Raw genomic sequence first — 7,699 nt, 5'->3', positions numbered from 1 at the left:
GAGCAACTAGAAAGTTATACCCTCATAGGCAATATTGAAGCATTTATATTTTTCTCCCTACCTGGTTACTGCAGAATTTGGCAACTCTTAATGAGTGGGTATTATTTCATGGCAATATGTTTGTTTTCATAACTCCTATAAGATTCTGTTCTTCTTATAATAGATACATAAAACCAATTTCCAATTGTGATTTTATTAACCAAGACTTTGGAATGTCATGATGGAGAGACACATGCTTGGACTCGAGGTGTCTCCAGAAACGTTACTTTGAAGCCAGCAGGAGCCCCTTGGAGAAATGACCTGGTATCTTGCTTACTCACATGGTCCGTGGCGGTGTTTCCAGGTGAGGGAGGAAGGTTGCTTTCCTGGAGGATGGCAAAGAAAGAACCTCGAGACATTTTGGAGACCTCAAGAACGTGAGAGCTTCACCCACACCTGTAGGTATTACAGGCAAAGCCATATGGCAACTGTGTGCCTTGGCTTCTTTGCCCTGAGGGGCTAATTAAAGATCGACCTGGGAATTCTTTATGAGATTCCAGCAAAGCAGACTTAAGAAAGCCTGTATGCCCTGGCGGGTTAGGCTCAGTGGTTAGAGTGTCGGCCTGCGGACCGGAGAGTCCCGAGTTCAGTTCCTGCTGAGGGCACGGACCTTGGTTGCAGTTTGTCCCCGGCCCCGCTTGGGGTCATGTGGGTGGCAACCACTCAATGTGTCTCTCACGTTGATGTTTCTCTCTCTCTTCCTCCCTCTCTCCCTCCTGCTCTATTTGAAGATAAATGCAAAAATGTCCTCGGGTGAGGATTAAAAAAAAAAAGAAAGCCTATATGATCGCTTGCTATTCTTGTGTTTATGCAAATAATCAGGCCAAATTGAAACTGGATGTAATGCAGTACAAAGTCTTGATTTGGCTATCTTTGATAAAAATGAGGCTGACGTTAGGGGGGAAATTAGGTTTCAGTAGAATCTGTAATACACAGTTGTGGATATTAGACTCCAGTTAAAGTTTTATTTTTCACCTACAAACTGAACTGGATTCTGATTCTTCCCTTCCAACTATTATATGCACAAAACCTTACATGGAGCCAGACACCGAACAGAGGCCCAACCAACAGCTCTTGAGTATGTGAGCAGCAGAAAACAACTTGATTCTTTCTCTCCACTTTTTTGTTAAAGTGTCCCTGAAAAACACTTTCTTCTCTGGCCAGGATGAAAACTCAGGCAGGTCCCTCGGATGTTGTAGTCAACCTCAGATAATAATGAGTCCCTCACCAGCCTCTTTGGAGTGTTTAAGGTCCAGTTCCTCCTAGTAATTACAGAATTCCAACCTTCATGCCGTTGCAGCCCCCCTGACACCTGACCCTCTGCCTCAGCTTCAGTCCTGGGACGGGAGGTCATGGTCAGCTTCTTCTCTGTCCTCATCTCCTAGTCTCAAGCTGCTATTTTTGACGTCGCCCCCTTGGGATCAGCCCAAAGGAAAGGGGTCTCTGTTTCCTGTGGGCACTGTAACAGGTTACCACAGGCTTTAGTGATTTTAACAACACAAAATTCTCCTCAGCAGATTTGGAGGCCAGAGGTCCAAAGTCACTGCTGCTGGGCTCAAGTTGAGGCGCCGTAGCCCTGGGCCTGCTGGAGCCTCGGGGAGGCCCGTCTGCTTCTCGCAGGGCCTGGAGCGGAGTTCCTCGCTTCCCTCAGCGCCTTCTCCATCTTCAAAGCCAGCAGCGTAGCATCCTGCTTCGACCACACCACCTGCGCCTCCTGCCTCCTTCCCATGAGGACTCGAGGTGACATTTGGGGTCCTCCTGGGTAATCCAGGATCATGATCCTTATCTTGATCCCACGTCAAGATCCGTATCTTATTGTGGGGGAGGAACAAACTTTCCTCTACCCTAGTTACTGGACTAAAGGGGTCTGTTTGCCTGGGTGCATCAGAGCCCAATAAGACACAGATAGGAGTTTGTAGCAAAGAAAGTGAGGGTTTATTTTCAGGAAGTGGTCCACTCCGGGAGACAGGGGAGCTAATCCTCCAAGACCTGGCTTCTGCTGGCTTCCAGGGGGTGGGTTATATAGGGAGAACTCACTAATCACGGGAATCAAGAGAGTTAGGGCTATGGTCAGGGTCGTGGTCTCTACTGATTGGTTGGTACCAGGGTACGGGGTGGTTGATCAGTGCATCTGGTCCTCACAGCATCACTTTGTCTGGTTTCACTACTTTTCTGGGCCTGGAGCTGAAACACAGCTGAGACCTAGATGTGATCTCTAGTTCAACCAAAACTCTTTCTCTGTAGTCAACAGACCAGAGGTTTAGTTCCTAAGATAATTTAATGCTGATCAGAACTGCATTGTCCATAGGGCTAAAGCTTAAGGGGGTGGCTGTGCAGAGAGAAGGAGGCGGTGAGCCGGGGTCCTGGATGAGGACAATTCGAATCAAAACAAAAGAGGAGAGAAAAGGTCATATTAAAGAAATGAAGTTTCGCCCTAGCCGGTTTGGCTCAGCGGTTAGAGCATCAGCCTGCGGTCCGGAGAGACCCGGGTTCGGTTCCCGCTAAGGGCATGTACCTCGGTTGCAGTTTGTTCCCGGCCCTGTTGGTTGTGCAGGTGGCAGCCACTCGATGTGTCCCTTTCACGTCAATGTTTCTCTCTCTCTCTCCCTTCCTCTCTCTCTCTCCCACTCTATCTGTACAAAAAATGGAAAAATGTCCTCGGGTGAGGATAAAAAAAGAAAAAAAAAAAAGAAATGAAGTTTCTGTGCAGTTACATCCTCATGATCCTTTTGGCTGGTCGAATAACCAAATAGGCATGAACCCTGGACACATGAGAGTCTGAGACCCCACATGAACAAGTGAAGGGGCTCAGAGACAGAGGGGAGCATGGGAGTGTGACATCCTCAGCTAGGGGTGAGCTAATGAGCCTTGGGGGCTTCACTGCAGATGATAAGAAGAGCAGACGTTTAGTAAATAAAAGTTTGTCCTGCCATGTAGGTGGATCAAAAAGGGATTATCTCTGATAATCTCTTATTATAGGCAAAGCCCTCATTTCAAGTTCTTCTAGGTAAAGGAAGGGGCAAAAGTTTCTCTTGAACCTATGGCTAAAATTGTCTTTGGCTCAAAGTAATCTGCATACCACAGAGGCACATCTTGGGGTCGACCATTCTGAACCCCTACATCATCTAAGGCAATGGTTCTCAACCTTCCTAACGCCGTGACCCTTTAATACAGCTCCTCATGTTGTCTGGGCGTGTCTGCATGTGGGCGGACCCGCCTGGAGACCATGAAGGAGCGGTGTCTCGGTTCCTAAGACCATCGGAAATACGTGTTTAGGCGACCCCTGTGAAAGGGCCGTTCGACCCCCAAAGGGACCGTGGCCCACAGGTGGAGAACCGCTGCCTGAGAGTTTATGAGAGGCAGGCCTGTGGGGGAAGAGGAGGGGAGGGCAAGGCAGGGGTGTGCTCCCGAGGGGGGAGCAAACACTGGGTCCTCATCTTGAGGGTTTTCAAGGCTGGAAGTTTACAAGCGTCTGAGGAAAGGATCCCAATAGAATATTCATCAGCTTGCCCAGGTTTAGCTCAGTGGTTAGAGTGTCGGCCTGCGGTCCAGAGAGACCGGGTTCGGTTCCTGCTAAGGGCACGTACCTCGGTTGCAGTTTGTCTCCAGCCCTGGTTGGGTCATTTGGGTGGCGACCACTCGATGTGTCCCTTTCACGTCGATGTTTCTCTCTCTCTCCCTCCCACTCTATCTGAACAAAAAATGGAAAAATGTCCTTGGGTGAGGATAAAAAAAAAAAGAAAAAGAATATTCATCAGCTTTTCCAGTGTGTCCTTTCAGGGTCCAGGTCTCCACTGATGGACTGGTCAGCACCAGGGCAGGAGGTCATTAGTCCGTGCAGCTGGTCCTGGGGCAAGCCCGGCTGAGGGTCCGGGCGCAGCGGCTGCAGCGGAGCCCCGGTCCTGCCACTTACGCGTCGTCGGCTCTTGGGAGAGCTACTCACCCTTTTGTGCATGACTCGGCACAGAGTAAGTACTTGGAAAAACAGAGAGTCAACCGGCACCTGGTCCACAAGCCCCGAGGACACGCGCTCAGTTTCATAAAGGGAGCCCTCCCCTCTCTTGCCTCCGGGCACCTCAGATTTGGGGTGGAGTGTATCCCCCCCCCAACACACCGTTCTGTGGCTTTGAAACCTCAGCTGAAACTGAGCCGGAAAGAGCCCCGTTATCACATCCTGTCACCCTGGGGTCGGGCAGGCGGAAGACAGAGGGGCTGGGAGGAGAGGCCCTGTGGGGGCTCCGCCGGCCTGGCCAGCCCGGGCCCGAGCTGGTGACCAGCTGCGACCACCTTCCTCTTCTTTCCCTTCACCTTTTTTTTTTTTTTTTTAAATATGTTTATTGATTTTTTTAGAGAGAAAGAGATAGAAACGTTGATGTGACAGGGAGACATCGGTTGGCTGCCCCCTATGGGGGATCAAGCCTGCAACCCGGGCATGTGCCCTGGTTGGGAATTGAACCGGGACCTCTCAGTCCATGGGGCGCTCAATCCACTGAGCCACACCGGCGGGGCAACTTTTTTTATTTCCAACTAAATTTTTTATTTTGAGATAAATGCAGATTCACATATATCTTCTTGACTTTTTATTTAGAAAAATTTCCGACCTTCAGGAAAGCTTTAGGAATGGTACAAGGACACCATCTACTCCTCACCTGCATTTACTAATTCATATCTGGTTGAGTTTATGGTTTTAATGTATTATCCATAACTATATAGACACTCATAGAAATAATTATGGAAATATGGACATTATCCACTAGAAAACATATTTATAAAAACTCTTTACATATAATATATAGAATGAGTTTATGTATCAAATGATATATTTATGTAAGTTGAGTGTATACATGCAAACATAACATGTGCATGTGTGTGCATATATTCTCTAGCTATGTCTGCAGAGGGTCTAGAAGCAGACACCTCCAAAGTGACAAGCTCACCTACCGACGACTCAATCACGCCTTCCAGTCACCACCCCCACTGCAAAGACCATCCTGCGTGTCTTTGGAGAGATGGCTGATCCCAGGGTGGGGCAGGAGAAGGCCTGCAGGCGCCTGGAACACACTGTCAGGGAGTTAGGGAGCAGTCAGGGGACCATGAGGACTTGTCGAAGGACAAGGAGGCAGCCTGAAGGAATCCCACTGGCCAAAACAGGGGCAATTTTTCTTCTGTTTAATCCTCACCTGAGGATCTTTTCCCATTGATTTTTAGAGATAGTGGAAGGGAAAGAGAGAGAGAGAGAGAAACATTGATGTGAGAGAGACACATCAATTGGTTGCCTCCCACATGACCCCAACCGGGGTGGGTATCGAACCTATAATCCAGGTGTGTGCCCTTGGCCAGAATCAAAACTGAGACCCTGTGGTCTGTGGGCCAACGCTCTAACCACTGAACCATACTGGCCAGGGCAAAACCGGACCAGTTTAAAAAAACAAAACAAAAACCAATAGTAATGGGCCGCCGCGCATGCCATGGGAGCCGTGACTGACGACAAAGTCACATGGAAGCGTCTCCTAATTGACGGAGATGGCGCCGGCGATGATCGAAGAATTAATCTGCTGGTGAAAAGTTTCATTAAATGGTGCAACTCTGGACCCCAGGAAGAGGGATACAGCCAGTACCAACGTATGCTGAGCACCCTGTCCCAGTGTGAATCTTCAACGGGCAAAACTTTGCTGGTATATGATATGAACCTCAGAGAAATGGAAAATTAGGGAAAAAAGTTACCAAGAAATAGAATGTAGCATTGCTGGAACACACGAAAAAATTGCCGAGTGCAAAAGTAAATTCTTCAAGCAAAACGAATACAAAAAAAATCATCAAGAATATGATGCTTTGGCAAAAGTGATTCCGCATCATCCAGACAGGCATGAGACGTTACAAGAACTAGAGGCTCTGGGCAAAGAATTAGGGCATCTTTCACATGTTAAGGGAAGTGTTGAAGACCAGCTGGAATTGAGACGGGAACAGTTCCATGTTCTCAGTACCATCCACGAACTTCAGCGCACACTGGAAAGCGAGGCAAAGCTCTGAGAGGCGGAGGAAGCCCAGTAAAGGAGCGCGGACGCAGACCCAGCCGCAGACAGGCCGGCACCCCCCGCGCGCTGGTGGAGTCGTAGTGTGATCTTCGTGTGTTTAGAATTTGCTGTGCTCTTGAAATATTTAAAGTTTTGACAGTGAACTACTCTGCTTTTAAATGTTAAAGTACAGTTCATTCGTATTTCTTCAGACAAAGGAAAATGACTTTAGCATAGATTTGTTTGTTATTGAAATACCATTTTTATTTTTAAAAAGTAAGAAACAACATCCAAAAATGTTTAATAAAACTTTTTCAAGCCAGAAAAAAACAAAAACAACAGTAATGGATTATTATTCATTGATTGAAATATGAAAGCAGGGGCCTGGCCAGTTTGGCTCAGCGGTTGGAGCGTCGGCCTGCAGTCCAGAGAGACCCGGGTTCGGTTCCCGCTAAGGGCACGTACCTCGGTTGCAGTTTGTCCCCGGCCCTCGTTGGTCGTGTGGGTGGCAGCCACTCGATGTGTCCCTTTCACATCGATGTTTCTCTCTCTCTCTCTCCCTCCCACTCCATCTGAACAAAAAATGGAAAAATGTCCTCGAGTGAGGATAAAAAAAAAAGAAAAAAATATGAAAGCCTGATATAACCTTATTGACATAAATGAAGAAAGAAAAACTCTTTTTTACAGAAAAAAATCAATTTTACTTCACACTGATCCATCTAATTCCCATCTAATCCATCTAGCACCACAGGGCTCCCCTCCCCCTCCCCTTCCGGCTGTGTCTCCTTTCTTTCCCAGAGAGGACGACCCTGCATTCACATCCACTCGCCTCACCAACCGTGGGAGAACTGCTGCACCACCACTGTTAGAACAAACACTGAGCAAAGGTCAAGGTTTACTTGCAGTTCTTCTTATTTTTTTTTGGTACGTGCCCCTAGCGGAAACCAAACCCAGGGCTCTCTGGTCCGCAGGCTGACGCTCCAACTGCTGAGCCAAACCAGCTAGGGCTATTTTTTAAATAATTATCTCTAATTCTTTTTTTGTTTGTTTGTTTTTCCAGTTTTTGAGTGTGGGCTCTCTGTGCCACTGAAGGTGCCCTGTGTTTCTGAGCTGGGCTTTGATAACGAATGGGAGTGTCCTGGAAGGAGGGGGGGGGCGGCAGAGGGACACGTGTGTGCCAGGGCCTCGGGATGAGCTGACGGTGTGGTGTGTCTCCCGCTGGCGCTGAGCCCAGGGTTTGTGTAGAGGGAAGGTGAATACCAAGGTACAAGTCTGGAGAGGTGTGTGGTGGTGCTCAGGTAATGGCTTGGAAGGGCCTTGACTGCCAGAAAAAGAGCTTGGGGTTGGCCCTGGCCGGTTTGGTTCAGCGGTTAGAGCGTTGGCCTGTGGTCCAGAGAGACTTAGGTTCAGTTCCCACTAAGGGCATGTACCTCGGTTGAGGTTTGTCCCCGGCTCTGGTTGGTCATGCAGGTGGCAACCACTTGATGTGTCCCTTTCAGGTCGATGTTTCTCTCTCTCCCTCCCACTGTATCTGAACAAAAAATGGAAAAATGTCCTCGGGTGAGGATTTAAAAAAAAAAAAAAGAGCTTGGGGTTGATGTAGTGGGCACTGGGGAATCATGGGAGGCCTTGGAATTTAGCAAATG

At 48.2% G+C, this 7,699-nt stretch overlaps 1 pseudogene; it reads left to right on the top strand.

Annotated features, from left to right (window-relative positions):
- Positions 1–5,507: 5,507 nt before the first annotated feature.
- Positions 5,508–6,090, top strand: LOC118641274 (annotated as a pseudogene).
- The last annotated feature ends 1,609 nt before the right edge of the window (positions 6,091–7,699 follow it).

The sequence above is a fragment of the Molossus molossus genome, unplaced genomic scaffold, assembly GCF_014108415.1.
Source record: "Molossus molossus isolate mMolMol1 unplaced genomic scaffold, mMolMol1.p scaffold_m16_p_27, whole genome shotgun sequence".
NCBI lineage: Eukaryota > Metazoa > Chordata > Mammalia > Chiroptera > Molossidae > Molossus > Molossus molossus.
This window is presented reverse-complemented; position numbering and strand designations above follow the sequence as displayed.